The following is a 16,601-nucleotide window of genomic DNA, read 5'->3' as shown; positions in this document are numbered from 1 at the left end:
TAGAATTAAAATAATTCATTTCAACATTAAATAATAAAAATGGATAACATAGAGTATTTTCCTACTGTGTTTTTCCTATACTAGATACATTTTGCTGGTGGGGGTGAGCATCTGTCATACGTCATACATGGTAAGTTGTACTCCAGTGGCATTATTGAACATTCACAGTGAGCGTTACTTCAGTTTTGACTACTTTGTCTGTGATGTTGCCTGTTGATATTCACCTTCTTTTGATAGCCTTCCCTCTAGACTTCTGGCTGCTTATTTTGGCTCTCTGAGTCTAGCTTTTGGCCTCTCTTCTTGGTGTCTGCTGCCCATAGCCTAGCATAATACCATATGTAGGAGGTTTCCAGAAATTGGTGTAGAGGGGGCTCTTTGCACAAGGCAAATTTGGGAGTGTTCTGACTTTGTGAATTTAACTTCAAAAAAGAAAACAGTCTATGACTTGGTGACTTTTGTTGACATGGTGACTTCTAGATATAAAAATCAAATAGAAAGATGATCTTCTAAATGTCAACTAGCCTGGCTTATGTTTTGATGCAATTCCTGGGTGGATTATCAGGCAGATAAATCCATGGCAAGGCATATATAAGTGACATGCAGAGGATATAGGGAAGCCACCTAAAAATAATTGTCTTTAGTTACCAAAAGATAAATACTGTATGATTCCATTTGTGTGAGGAACCTAGATTAGTCAGATTCATAAAGACAGAAAGGGTGGTACCCATAAGGGTCTAGGGGCAGGAGAATGAGGAATTGTTGTTTAATGGGTATGAAATTTCATTTTGTTAGATGAAAAGAGTTCTGGATTTGGATGGTAGTGATCGTTGCACAATAATGTGAATGTGCTTAGTGGCACTCAGCTGTACCCTTAAAATGATTAAGATGGTAAATTTTGTGTTATGTATATTTTACCACAGTGTAAAATATATGTAAAAATAATTGTCTTCAGTTTTTTTGTTCATGTGTAGGTGTTTTCTGCACTCATAAAAATCCAAGGTGTTAGTTGATTTGCATTATTAATTTGGTGACATACCCTCATAGGAAATATATCTGCTGATAGTTGAAATTATTAGGGAAGGAAGAGGTCAAGATGGTTACTGGGAGGGCTTCCATTTCAACTCCAAGATTTACTTTAGCATTCCCCCAAGCCATGGCAAAAATTGATTACTAACTAATTCCACACTTGTAGCACAGGGAGCTTTGTTCTTTTCCTCTTTTTAATTTGAAAAATTAGAATAGCTGGAGAGATGGTGGCAATTTCATACTTCACTCAGCTTCACTCAGAATGTTCAATTTGAACATTTCCTAAATATAAGATGGATATACAACCCATTTACCCAGTTCTAGGAGTTTGATATGTAGACAGCTAGTTTACTGAGTTTTTTAAAAACACAGAGAACAGGCCAGGTGTGGTGGCTCATGCCTATAATCCCAGCACTTTAGGAGGCCAAGGTGGGAGAATTGCTTAAGCCCAGGACTTCAAGACCAAACTGGGCAACACGGCGAGACTCCATCTCTATGAAAACAACAACAGCAACACATACACAGAATAGAAATCGCAAGTCAACTGTGTTTTTCTAAAATGCAGGCATATCTAGGCATTTCTACAGGACTCACAAAGCAGAATGTGTATCTATTTATATGAAGGACCTGGAAAAGAATTTTTCTCAGTAGAAAAATTAGACGTTCACATATTTGGTTCAGGATGTTGGGGTTTGAGAAGGTTGACACATAATAGCCTCTTTCCCCCAATCCGAATGCTAACCCAAATGATAAGGTGGAATAAAGGAGATAGAGGGGAAAAAAAAATCCAGTTTTATTACAATGCTGGAAAGTATGGCTTAGGAGGGGCAATGGAGGCTTCCATCTTGAATCTCAGAATAGACAACCTCACCCCCAATCACAGGCAGTGCCATAGACTCCCGTTGCAGGGACAGAGTTTGTGCCATTAAGCTTTGGATGTGGAGAATGCAACAGAGCTTGAGTCCTATATGGGCAGGAGTTGAGCTGCTCATGCCCAGTGTTTGCTTCTAAATTTGTCAACGAGATAAAGCAACCCTCTTTCTTAGAGAAGAGTGAGTGAGGTGGAGAGTTTCCAAGAGTGTCCTCTCTCTGTCGTTTCTTCACATGAGAGAATGAAGCCCAGGCTCTGGAGCCTTCCTTCTTCCAACCCTCACCCCACTGTGGCACAGCTTGCTCGTCAGTATCTTAGGACTTGTGTTCCTGAGTGGAGCCCAGTGCTATCATTCTGGTCCAGTTTCTGTAGAACAGATTACATTAAGAGTGATGAAAAGCAAAAAGAGGAAAAAGAGAAATGCTGGGTTATTGAGAGCACAAGGCCTCACCAGCATTGGCTTTTGGAGTTTAGGCAGGAACTGGAGATGATGCTCCGAATCTATATCTATTCTCTCACCTTTGGGTGGCAGCAGCCTTCATGGTAACGTCAGCAAGCATTAGCAGCAGCCCTGACAGCTTGGAAATAACAAAAACAACAATTATGATAAAAGCCAATATTAATAAGCATTTATTGTGTGCCAGGAATTCTGTTAAACAATTCACATCATCCCTTTAAATTTTCTTATTATGAAAATTTACACATTGAAAAGTAAAGTGTCTGAATAAGAATTACCATTATACCATATACCAATAATTACATACGTTTTGCTGTATTTGAGTAGTTTTTTTGGTGGAAGTATTTTAAACTAAGTTTCAGATATGATGACAGTTCACTCCTAAATATTTCAATATACACCTCTGAAAAATAAGGACACTTACTACATAGTCATACCATTGTTATCACCCTTGTCAAAATTAACAACAGCTCTCCAACATCATCTAATGTTCAGCTATATTCAAATCTCGCCAGTTCCCCACCACAAATGTCTTTTATAGCTCATTTGCTTTAACCAGAGTCAAATTAAATGTCGCATTTGATTATGATGTCTCTTAACTATCTTTTAATATAGAAAAGTCCTCCTTCCTTTCTCTTTAAAATAGTACAATATAGCCTCTTTTTTTTTTTTTTCCAAAAAAAGAATCATTACATTGGCTTTTGAAGGGACCAGAATGGTTGTCCTTTGTAATGTTCCTCCTTCTGTATTTGTCTTGTTGTTTCCTTATGGTGTCATTTAACCCATTCCTCTGTCTTTTATATTTAGAGGCTCAATTAGATTCAAGTAAAACCTTTTAGCAAGAATCCTTCATAGGTGTTGCTGTATGTGTTAAGTAGCATCCCATTGGGAGAAGTATCTACTCTCTGGTTGTCTCACCATTAATGACACTGAAATTGATCATGATCTTAAGGTGGTGACAGCCTGACCTCCCATTGTGGCATTAGATCATCCAAGCCTCGGTGCTGTGGCTATCATGCACATTTGACTGGGATTAGAACTGTAGCATCTGACCCCAGATTCTTAAGCACTTCCTTCTCTGAACCCTGTTAGCAGTGTCTTTAATCCATGTCAGAACCATGGTTGACCTTTGATGAGTGATACATTTCACCACCATGAGCAGGTACAAGAAAAGAGGAGAATGACAGAGAACTGTTCTGGGTATTCTCAGAATCACTAGCTATAAATTTATGAGGACAGAGTCAGATATTTTTTTTTTTTTTTTTTTTTTTTTTAGTAAACTGGCATTATAAATAAAAATATTCTCTGTTTACATTTTTACTCTTAGGCTATTTTGGCCGGAAAAAAAATATAGTTACACAAAACCAAGTGGGTTAATAGCCACATTTCTACCCTAGTGAGGTAGGTGTGGGAGTGAGTAGCTGCTGCTGGTAAAAGACTTGGAAAGTGTCAGGTGGGTCAGAAAAACCAAATGTCACCACACCCACTGTGCACATTCTTTTTTCTCTTAATCATATATTGCCTTGGACCATTCATTCTTGTTTTTTATTTTTATTTTTGTATGCTGAGTGTTATTTCCCTACATGATTGTAAGCCCTCTGAAGGCAGGCTTGGTTTTTGTCTTTTAGAAACAATGTTTATGTGGGAAGATAAATATATACAATTACCCCTATTCAAGACTACTTAGGGGAAATTGATTATATTTATCACGTGACCATGAGCCAAGGAGTCAATCTTTGAGCTCTTTCCTTGTCAATTAGTGTTCAGCACTGGTCTGCCCTGTGTGGTGGAAAGTCTGTAACAACTTGGACTGGCAGCAGAAATGCCTGCAGGCTCATATACATGGGCTATGAGTAGAACACAAAACAAATACTTCTGCTCTGTCTTGTTTCTTGGTTCTTAGAGTAGCTTTGACATGGAGAAAGTCTTAGAAATAAGGAAACAGGAACTTCTTAATTAAGCATGTTAGAAATGTAAAAACATGTATAAAAATAAAAATGCTTATATCTAAGTGTATGTGTATAGGCTGGGTGCTGTGGCTCACACCTGTAATCCCAGTGCTTTAGGAGGCAGACGCAGGAGGACTGCTTGAACCTAGGAGTTAGAGGCTGCGGTGGGCTGTGATCGTGCCACTGTACTTCAGCCTGAATGATAGAGTGAGACCTGTCTCTTAAAAAAAAAAAATATATATATATATATATATAATGTATTTGTAAACACACTGACACACACATTCTAGAGAAAGTGACTAAACTTTCAGAATAGTCTCATTAGAATTTGATTAATTACAGCAACTCATTTGAAATTTCCCCTTTGTATTTCTAATGATCTCTCTATGTGTATTTGTTTTGTCTGTCCAGTTTGGACTGTAAGCTTCTTGCAGACAGCCCCGTTGTTTTATACATTTTACTCAACACAGTACTGTGGGCATAATTTGTGCTCAAGGAACACTTATGCCAGAATCACAATAAAGGCCCCACATTAACTATTCTGAGGATGCCAGAGTCTGGTCAGCATTTTACTGTTTCAGATGGTATCTAACTTCCACATAAGATTAAGCCTGCATAGTTCTTTTATTACTCTGTATTTTGGTCACCCGTTACTATTCTACACCTCCAAGCATTTTCTGCTAAAGAAGCTGACTGAGCAAACCCATGAAGATATTTTTCATTTCCTTTGATGGAGCATAATGCTTTCGTATATAAACACAATAACACAGTCATTACATATGCACTTACATTAGTGTAGCGGCTGTGTGCTCAGCAACACTTGCAGCCAGGCAGGGAGCCCAATAGTTCTCTTTTCCATTCTGATCTAAATTATGTTCATAATAAAAGAGTTTTCAATCAAGGTAAATACAATTTCGTCCTAGCATAACATCTATATTCCTGCTCTCTCTCTCTCTTTTTTTCAAAAAAATTCTTTCCTTTTATTCTAGGTCACTCACCCTGATACGCATGAGATTGTCCTCTGGTGGGGATAACAGCGTTGCTCCTCAATGAGCTATAACAACGGCTGTAAATGCATCTCCTGTAACATACCTCTGTGATTTGCAAAAGTGGGAATAAATCAACACAGGGAAGAGATGCCACGTTAACCCAGAAGCTAAATGTTACATCATGTAGCGCGAGGCTGGGAAGAGAGAACCTGCTTTTTCCTGGCAGCACAATATCTTTGTGCTCGTTGCCTCCGCCACAGCCCCATTAAAACAATCATTCTGAATCTGCGGGAAATTGTCACCTCTTTCTTTCCTGCCATGGCAGCTGGTATTGGAGGCTGCAGACATTGCTCATTCCCTTCAAGGTTCTTAACACACACGCAAAACAGAAAATGAAGCTTAATTTATTAAAAAAAAAAAAAAAAAAGTGTCAGCTTACCCTCAGGCTCAGCACAGGCACCAGGGAAAAAAGAAAAGATAAATGCCTCTAGGTGAACTGGCACCGACTCTAATTCTCCACTCACTCTGCTGCTCCACTGTATGTATCGCATTAATCATGCTGGATGGGTAGACATTTCAAAAACTTAAGCAATTTTCAAACAAAGAGGCTCCATTTTACAAATACAATAACATAACTTTATTTTGTGATTCTTTCTTTGTACCAGCAGTAATCTGAAAAATGTGCTGCAGATGTTAGTACAAATAATTAATGCCCGGGTTGGGGATGGGAGGGAGAAGCATGAGGAAACAGACAAGTGTGGGCAGAAGGGGGGCCATGGCTGCCTTCTCCTTTCTCCTCTTGTGATCTTCCCCAGATCCTGGGTCACCTTTGATGACCTGGGTGATGTCCCTGGGCTCCTGAGCGCTCTGTTTCTAAGAACTGAGCTCTGCTTTGGTTCTGACTACCTTGTTGTTCTTCTGTGAGTTCAGGAATCTCTGTTCCTGACACCCAGGCCTGTGGCTAGCACCCTGCCCCGTGTGTTTCATCTTCCTGATAATGACACCAGCCATCTTCAGTCCAACGTGCTGCCCGTGTGGGGTATCCACTATCCTGCCCTTCCCTTTCCTGGGAAGGGCCTAGCTCCTCCAGGAAGTCTTGGTGTCCACTGTGACCTGGCCCACGACTCTTCCTTGGGCACTACACTCTCTCTGCATGCCCAGCTGCTTTTGCACCCCAGACTGGGCCTGCCTCCCAACCCCATTCTGCTGTAGTTTGGGAGGTTTGTGGCAGACTGCTTCTCGTGTTTTCTGACTGTGTTTCTATCATCCTCTGACCTTCACTCTCAAGTTGGAAGGAAATAAATGAGGAGAAGTGGAGTGGAGGTTCCAGGAACTCAAGACAGTGGGACTGTGGCAAAGACAACTGGCACTCGAAGGACATTTTAGTGAATTGGAGTATCTTGGTGCAAAGTTGTAAAAATCTGAATCCTCAAACGATTGAGACACGTGTGTGTGTGCTGTGGGAGAGGCTTAGAGAGCCCTGGTCTCTTTCACTACAGGTTTCTGGGAAGTTTCTAGACATCTGTTGTTGAGAGAAAAGCCAGGCTTTCTGTGTCACAGATAAAATGATGAATTGGACATGCTCTCCTTGATTCTTGAAAACCAAATGTCCGAACTTTCACCTTTAATTTGTAAAACAGGAGTACAGAGCCTCAGCAAGGATGAGAAACACCATCTACTGAAGAAAACCCATGTCCCAATAATTTGGGGAATCATCCCTTGCCTAACAGAGAAAAAATCTACCAAGAATATTTTACTTATTATGAGATATATCAAGTGTGTACAGAATTACAGCTTATGTAATACAAATTAAAAAATCAATTTGAGAAATAAATATTATTGAGGCTATTGAAGCCCTCTTTTATTCCATCTGTTCCCATTCTCTCTTCCTTCTCATCAGAAACAGTGTTCTGAACTTGGGGCATGTAATTTATTTTCTGTACGATTATTTAAACCTATAAAATGCATGTGGTTATATGTGTGTATGTTTGTGTATAAATAATACTGTTTTGCAGGATTTACAATCTTATTTAGTGGTTCCACTCAACATGTATTCTTCTACAATCTTTTTTTTCTCAATATGATTGTAAAGCTTATCAATGTTGTTCTAAATTCTGGGATCAGCAAACTGGCCCGTGGGCCAAATCCAGCTGGTTGCTTGATTTTATACACCCCTCAAGCTAAGAATGGTTTACATTTTTAAAGAATTAAATAATAAAGAAAATCAAAGAAGTAGACATGACAGAGGCCATATGTGGCCAGAACAACCTAAAATATTTATGATCTGCCCCTTTACAGAAAAAATTTAATGGCTCCTTTTTGTTATTTCTGTTGGGTTATTCTTATCTCTTGATTCTTCTACATAGACATTGAAAAAATTAGCCTGTCAAGTTTCATGGAAAGCCTCTTTTTGATTTTGTTGAAATTACTTTGAATTTATAGATCATTTTGAAGAGAATTGACATATATATGGCATTGGACCTTTTGATCTGTATTAGTTGTCTGTTGCTGCTATAACAAATTACCAAAAATGTGTCAGCTTGAAACAATACAAATTTATTATCTTATATCTGTTTATTTTAGGTCAGTCTCCAACATGAATCTCACTGGACTAAAATAAAAATGTTTGCAGGACCATGGGCCTTTTGGGAGCCTCTAGGGGAGGATGCATTCCCCTGCCCTTCCCAGCTTCTAGAGGCTGCCCATGTTCCTTGGCTTACGGCATCTTTTACCTTCAAAGCCATTGAAACTATCACTCCAAGCTTTGCTTCTCTTATCACATCTCCTCTGACTCTGTCAGACTCTTCTGCCTCTTTCTTTCATTTTTTAAGATCCTTGTGATAACATTGAGCCCAGCCAGATAATCTAGGATAATCTTTCCATTTCGATGCAGTCATCTCAAAGCAACCATAATTTCATCTGGAACCTTAATTCTTCCTTGCCATATAATCTCACATGTCATAGGTTCTAGAGATTAGGATGTGGGCATTTTGGCCTGAGGGGAGGGATTAGTCTACCTACCAGAAGCCTATCTAGTGAGTTTTTCTTTCAGTTAGTATATTTTTAAATTCCAAAACTTGCATTTGGTTCTTTTTATATCTTTTATTTCCTTGCTGAGACTATTTTTTCATTTGTTTCACGAGTGATTTTAATTGCCTGTTGGAATGTTTTTATGATAGCTGCTTTAAAATTCTTGTTAGATAATTCCAACATTTGTGTCATCTTGGTGTTGGCATCTGTTGATTTTTCTCATTTGGGTTGAGTTTTCCTAGTTCTTCGTATGACAAAAATTTTGGATTGCATCCTGTACATTTTGAGGATAATGTTATGACACTCTGATTCTTATTTAGATCTTCTATTTTAGTTGGCAGTTAGCAGGTTTAGGTTCAGAAACACACATCCTGGCCCACTTTGGTGGTTTGTGGTTCAAATATCAACTTAGTTTTCAAAGGCGTTGCCATGCTATTTTGGTATGCCCCACTTATGTGTAATCCAGAAGCCAATCTAAAACCTGGGCAGTATTCCTCACCAGGGTTCAATTCTCAACTCATTGGCTGTGTTGATTCTGGTTGGTTTCACACACTGGCCTCTTGGGAAACCATCCAAGATTTCATGCACAGATTTAAGAACTCTTTCCTTCTGCTCCCTTCTCTCTGTGATCCCCCCATCCCAACACACACTCTCTAGCCTCTGCTAGATACTTACTAAGTGCAGGGCAGGAATGATTGACAGATCTCCCCCTTACACAGTCTCGGGTTGGGGTTGGAGGCAGGGTGTGGGAATTGAGGTTAAGGTGAAGGAGTAACACTTCTGTCATATTTCAGGTTAGCACAGGGCAGATATGGTTGATTAACAGAGTTTCTTTTTTTGGTAAAAGTTTCAAATATTTCGTTAGAATTACTTATTGGTACCTTATATTGTTTGATGCTGTTCTTATACTTCCAAACATTTTTAAAAAGTAAATTTGACTTTTGAGGTAATTTAATTGGAGATTTGAAGAGTATGGCACAAGATTATGATATAAATATGTCATAGTGATGTTCCTTTCCTTAGGGGATTACTTAATTGAATCACTAAATGGAAATTTGATCATGATTTAGCTGTTGTCTTTAAGACCAATCAGGAATTTTTATTTTTAAATTTTTATTTATTTATACTTTTAAGGAATTTTTACAATAATTTGAAGGTGTTTGGAATTGATAAAGGATTCTTAAAACAGTTTTTCTTCTGTTCAGCTTCTGAGAGGAGCCTGGGAGAAAGTAACTTAGAGGGCTGCAGATATTCCTATAAAAATTAATAGGAAAAACAATTTAAAAATTGAAGATAAAAAGAGAAGAGAAAAAATCCCAATGTGACAATAGCTAGTAGATATATAAGAAGACACTTTAAATTATTTGATAATGAGGTTCACCTATGTTGGTAGAAACATGTTCCACTTCATTTACCAACCAGGGAATGACTGGTTAATGAAGCATGGTGAGCAGAGCTTTATTCTTGACAGTAGCATGCAGGAACTTTGCCTGTAAGTTTGTATAGTTTGCCTAAAGTGGGATTAGACTTAAGCAATAGTATTAAGTTGGAAATTTGCATTGTACATATTGGAGGCCACAAAAGTATAATTTATACTTTTCTGAAAGGTTTATAGGAAAAGATGAAGCAAGTAAGATCATAAAACAGTGGTTTGGGATAGGGTTTGGAGTGAGTGATGAAGGAAAGAGGAACCAAATATGACTCAGAGATTTTTAGTGATTTTAGTTTGGGCATTTTGGTAGATGATGGTGCCATTCACTAAAATAAGAAAAGCTGGAGGAAGAACGGGATTATGAAGAGAAAAAAATAAAGAATTTGGCTTTGGATATGTTACATTTGAGATGCTTATTATACTTCCAATGATGAAGTAGGCAGTTGGATATATCAGACTGGAATCCAGGGGAGAAGTCTACCCTAGAGTTTAAATTTTGGGCCTCATCAGCAAACAGATGGTGTTTGAAGCCACAGGAGTGTATAATATTATTCAAAGGAGGAGAATAGACAGAAGAAGAGAAGAGGGACTATGACCAATTCAAAGACATGCCAACATTGTGAAACTGCATAGAGGAGTCTGAGACAAAAACAAAGAGATTGTTTTGACAGAAGTCAAAAGAAGAAAGTGTTTCAAGACGGAAGCATTGGTCATCCATTTCAGTTGCTGCTAAAAATAAAACGAAGTTGAATTTCACACCATGGAGGTTATGGTGAGCCTTGAAAATAGTTATAGTTGTAGAGATAATCCAGTTTAGTGTAGTAAGAGGGAATGTTGTGGACATTCAACTCTGGACAGTTATTGCTCTACACATGTGTGCACACACACACACACACACACATTCACCAATAGACAAGATAAAGGAAAAATGTAATCTAATACATTGAAAAACTTGTGCTGAAGAGAAGGAACACAGGATTCTGGAAGATAATGGAGAGCAGCTACATGGTTTGGCTTCTACCTCATTTACTCCTCTGAAGCCCCACTGGTGGTCACAAAGTCCCAAGAAATTTCATTAAAACTCTTGCTTGTGGAATGTAAAGAGAAGATATGATGTTGGGAAAGCATGAATTAAATGGATGAATAAAGAAAATAAATCAAGAGAGCCAACTTTCTCTGTTGAAAGAGAAGAATCCAAAATTCACACTCAACTAGGGAAAGGGTTCGAAGCCTGGGAATATCTCATTGTGGAAATACATTACATCCTCTCTCCTCTACTCCATTAGTTGGAATGAACTCAGATACAGGACAGTCCATGTAATCTCAGAAGACAGAAAGGAACCAAAAAATCAAACGTAGTGTCCACACCACTCAGGCTGAGCTTCCGTGCTCTTCTGCACAGCTCTCCATGCCAGCTGCTGTTCTCTCAGACTACAAAAAAGTGGATAAGAAACGAAATTCCTGGCTCTAGAAGAGAAAACATGGTTCATGAAAACCTGTACATGAGTGTTTATAAAAGCATTATTCTAATGGCCCCAAAGTGGAAACAACTGAATGTTCATCAATTGATGAATGAGTGAATACAGTGTGGCATAACCATATAATGAAATATATTAGTTTGGCAAAAATAATGAAGTACTAATACTTGCTGCAACATGGATGAATATTGAAAACATTATGCTAGGTGAAAGAAGCCAAACACGAAAGACCACTTATTGTATGTTTTCATTTACATAAAATGTCCAGAATAGTAAAATCCATAGAGACAGAAAGAAGGTTAGTGGTTGCCTAGGGCAGGCGGCAGTTGAGGAGAAATGGAGACTAATGGATATGGGCTTTCTTTTTGGAATAATAAAAATGTTCTTTATGGCTCACACCTGTAATCCCAGCACTTTGGGAGGCTGAGGCAGGTGGATTGCCTGAGCTCAACAGTTTGAGACCAGCTTGGGCAACACGGGGAAACCCCGTCTCCACTAAAATACAAAATATTAGCCAGGCGTGGTGGCATGTGCCTATAGTCCCAGCTACTTGGGTGGCTGAGGCAAGAGAATTGCTTGAACCTGGGAGGAAGAGGTTGCAGTGAACCGAGATCGCGCCACTGCACTCCAGCCTGGGCGACAGAGACTCCATCTCAAAAAAAAAAAAAAAAAAAAATTCTTCACAACAGTGAAAATATGAAATCAACCCAGGTGTTCATCAACAGATGATTGGATAAAGAAAATGTGGTACATATACACAATGGAATCTTACACCATAAAAATGAATGAGATCCTGTCATTTGCAGCAACATCAACGGAATTGGAGGTCATTACGGTAAGTGAAATAAGCCACGTGTTCTCACTCATATGGGGGAGATAAAAAAAAAGTGGGTCTAATGATAGTAGAGAGTAGATTGGTGGTAACCAGAGGCTGGGGGAAGGGTATTGGGGAGGGGGAATGAAGAGAAGTTGATTAATGGGTACAAGTATATGGTTTAATACACTAAATAAGACCTAGTGTTAGACAGATCAGTAGGGTAACTATAGTTTACAATAATGTATTGTACACTTTGAAATAGAGTAGAAGAATTCGAATGGTTCTATCAAAAGAAAAAGACAAGTACTTAAGATGATGGATATCCCAAACACACATATTTAATCTTTGTAAATTATATGTATGTATTAAATTACCACATGTACCCTGGTACTATGTACATCTATTATGCATAAATAAAAATGTTCTAAAATGTACTGTGGGAATGGTTACACAACTCTATAAATATACTAAAAATGATGAAATGATGCATTTGAAGTGGATTAATTTTATGGTATGTGTATTATATCTCAATAAAGCTATGCGGGAGGGGAGAAAAATGGTCTTGGAGATGGTGGGGTGGAGGGAAACAACCAAAAATTTATCACAATATAGAAGAAACAGTAACATATCTAGGCAGAGTCAACTAACATGAGAAGGTGAAAAAAAATACAGGATGTATACAGCAAGTGTGGAGATACTACAGGCAAAAAGGGAAAATACCATGTAGTAGAAGAAAAAACAACTCAATCTGGTAGAAATCATAACTCAGGTAATTCTTCACTATCTGTTTATGTATGGAGAACTTAATGAGAATATTAATTTAATAAGAGAGATAAAAGACAAAATTATAAAAAAGAATGAGATCACAAGGGATATTGCAAGTCTAAGGTAACAAATCAAGGCTCAAAGCAACATCTTTATGGAACTAATTAAATTTTTTTAAACAGTTAAGGAACAGAATAAATATCATTGAAAGCTGAATTTCAAGACTATACTCTCTCCCTAATCTGAAATTCAAAAAAATACAAAAAATTATGAAAAGTGAGAGTATTTTTTTTGTAACCCCACTTGGCAGCATAATTTCATAATGTGTCCTGAACAGATGTGAGGCTATTTATAATCTTCCTTTATGCAAGTTGAGTATCTATATTTATAGTTTTATTTGAAAAAATAAAACATTAATGCTTTTGAATACTGGGTGCTTCCCAGACTCTACTGGGAGTATCATACACTATATGGGATATGCATTTGTTATTTTCTAAAATATGAAATCATTTCAAATTCCAAAACATATATGGCTTCAAAGGTTTCAGAAAGAGATGGCAAACCAGTAATAAAATAGGGGAAATGATTTGTAAATAAAAGAAACAAAGAGATTAAATTAATTAGAAACCCTAAAAGAATGGAAAAAAGAAAAAAATAAGATCTAATATGAGGAAAATTGATGCGTTTGAAATGAGACAAACAAAAGCAATAGAAGTATATTTAAAGAACTAATAAAAAAAAATTTCTGAAGTGAAGAAGAAAGTGTTCAAAAAACACACTGGACCGGGTGCGTAATCCCAGCACTTTGTGAGGCTGAGGTGGTGAGGCTCATGAGGTCAGGAGATTAAGACCATCCTGGCTAACATGGTGAAATCCCGTCTCTAATAAAAATACAAAAAATTAGCCAGACATGGTGGTGCGCACCTGTAGTTCCAGCTACTGGGGAGGCCGAGGCAGGAGAATCGCTTGAACTCGGGAGGCGGAGGTGGTAGTGGGGGGAGATTGCACCACTGCACTCCAGCCTGGGTGACAGAGCGTCACAAAAAAAACAAAAACAAAGATAAAAAAAAAACCACTGCAATACAGGAAAAATTCATGTGAAATATCAATACCAAATTGTTATGAACTTCAAAGATAAAATTATTTAGGCACCCAGGCAAAAAAAGTAACTTACTTACAAAGGGAAGAGGATGAAGTTGGCCTCTTACTTCACCACAGCAATATTCAGTGACAGAAAATGCTAGAGTTCTATCTTCAAACTTCTAAAGGGAAGAAAATATGGTCTAAGAACACTAAATTTAGTCAAATATCAGTATGAATTAAATCAGGAAATATAACAGTCGTTAGTCCTTCTTAAAATGTATTGCTTGACAGTCAAACAAACTAGTAGCTTAGGCTCAATACAAACTCAAGAATAGAGAAATTATGTTAAAAGGAATAGTGGTGGGCATTGAATCCATGTGAGGTTAACCCTCTTAGTTTTTTTTTTTTTTTTTTTTTTTTTTTTTTTTGAGACGGAGTCATGCTCTGTCGCCCAGGCTGGAGTGCAGTGGCCGGATCTCAGCTCACTGCAAGCTCCGCCTCCCGGGTACACGCCATTCTCCTGCCTCAGCCTCCCAAGTAGCTGGGACTACAGGCGCCCGCCACTTCGCCCGGCTAGTTTTTTGTATTTTTTAGTAGAGACGGGGTTTCACCGTGTTAGCCAGGATGGTCTCGATCTCCTGACCTCATGATCCGCCCGTCTCGGCCTCCCAAAGTGCTGGGATTACAGGCTTGAGCCACCGCGCCCGGCCTACCCCTCCTAGTTTACTTATAAAGCTTAAGAAAGGCTACATTTAATCAACATTGCTTTCACCCTCCTGAACAATCCATAGATCTTGGAATGACTTAATTCTGGTGTCATCTCCCCATCTTTCATATTGTTGTTGTCCGTATCCTTAGTTTTGTTCTTAAAAGAACATTCCCTCTGAAATACTCATTAATTTTCTTTTACAGTCGGTGCTTAGCGATTTTGCCAAAACGTTTTTCAATTTCTTTGCTCATCATTGCATATTGCATTCCATTAATTGTCTTTCCTCCTTCCTTAAATATATCCTTTTGTCATTATTTTGGTGAGGTAGTTACATTTCAGTTTTCTTTTGTTTGGAGATATCTGTATTTTGCCTTCACCTTTGAATAATAATTTCACTACGGACAAAATTCTCAATGGTTAGTTATGGTCCCCCAGCACTTTGAAGATACTATTTCATTATCATCTATTTTCTGTGGATCCTTTTGAGAAGGCAGCTGCCAGATGTACTTCTGTTTATTTGCAGGTAATTGACCTTTTCCTCTCTGGTTGCTTTAAGGTCTTTTATTTAACAATGATGCTTCTGGATTTGAAATTTTCCTTCCTCACACTCCCCACCCCCCACCCGCCTTGTTTCCTTTCTTTTCCTTTCTGTTCTTTTTGTTTTCTCTTCTTTCTCTCCTCTCTTTTCTTCTTCTTTTCTTTTCCACATTTTTTTGGCACTTCTCTTTCTCATATATTCTTCTAGATAAACTTTAGGATATTTACCCTTCCAAAAAATCTAAAGAGAATTTAAAATTTGACTGGAATTTCACTTGACCATTAATTAATTTGGGACAAATTTGTAACTTTAGTATGTTTAATATTCCTATTTAGAAACGTGCTATTTCTATCCATTTAAAAATGTCTGCCTATGAATTGCATGTTTATTTATCAAATCGTGTTGTATAATTCTTCTTAAATGAACTTACAGGTTTGCCAGATTTTTGTTTCTGTTTTGAAGAGACGATTTCAATTTTAAATTCCACATTTTCTATTTGGTCATTGCTGCATTAAAGAAACCTATTGACTTTTGTATTTTCTTGTGTCTGGATAGGTTTGATTCTACATAGTTTGCAGGGAAGCAGCATAAAGGTCAAAACACAAAAGGGGGTGCAAACAGCATCCCCAGAGATTAAAAAAAGTGGCAAAATCTGTGTTTAAGGGCAGGTATGTTCTAATTTACTAGACAAAATTAGATGACCAAGAAAAGTACTTTTATTTTCAAGTAGACAGAGAAAGAAAAGTAATAATTAAACATGACTAAGGTAAAGATTAGATTTGACTATAGAAATTGCTGGTTGCAAAGGCTGAACTAAACTCAAATGGGGAAATAATTATACAGAAAGATTGGTTCTATTCAAATTAGGAGAGTTTGAATTATATGCATCAAGTAATACCTCAAGTTACTGAGAAATTCCAATGCAGAGATAGTAGAAATAATTTTTTTAGACATGAATGGAATATTCCTAACTTATAAAATCAATATTAATATCATAGAAAGCATCAGGTCAACATAAAAATCTGAGGATAAAGTAAAAGAAGTGGTCAATTTATAATTTAGAACTACTTAGAAGAGCTTAAGAGGCTGCCTTTGTCAAAACACATCATGCCAGATCAATTTAATTCTCTTTTATGGCAGAATGACAGTCCACAAAGATAAGAAGCCTTTGAGAAACATAATATATTTTAATTTCAGTAAAAGTTTTTGTGTTGTTGTATATGACATGTTATTTATAAGCTAACGAAGTATGGTATGGTGTACTGTTTGCAGTAGTTAATTATTGTTCACCAGTTTCCGACTGGGAGCTCATATCAACAGGCCATCACAGGAATTCCTGGTGGAGTTCTTTGGAGTCAATAACGTGATTGAAAACCTAAACAAAAGATTTGAGATATTATCAGTGAAATATGTAGATATTACAAACTACATACCAGTATTAGTGTCTGGGGCTAAAC

At 37.6% G+C, this 16,601-nt stretch overlaps 2 protein-coding genes across 2 annotated transcripts in view; both read right to left on the bottom strand.

The window, feature by feature from the left end:
* TFB1M (transcription factor B1, mitochondrial) overlaps positions 1-16,601 on the bottom strand; it is a 695,218-nt gene that overhangs the window by 131,851 nt on the left and 546,766 nt on the right. The window lies entirely within an intron of this gene.
* Positions 16,313-16,601, bottom strand: part of NOX3 (NADPH oxidase 3) — a 60,426-nt gene continuing 60,137 nt past the window's right edge. Inside the window, exon 14 of the mRNA XM_050786789.1 lies at positions 16,313-16,519. The gene's annotated coding sequence lies outside the window, so the exon portion shown is untranslated. The remainder of the gene's footprint in view (positions 16,520-16,601) is intronic.

This window comes from Macaca thibetana, chromosome 4 (genome assembly GCF_024542745.1).
Source record: "Macaca thibetana thibetana isolate TM-01 chromosome 4, ASM2454274v1, whole genome shotgun sequence".
Taxonomy (NCBI): Eukaryota; Metazoa; Chordata; class Mammalia; order Primates; family Cercopithecidae; genus Macaca; species Macaca thibetana.
This window is presented reverse-complemented; position numbering and strand designations above follow the sequence as displayed.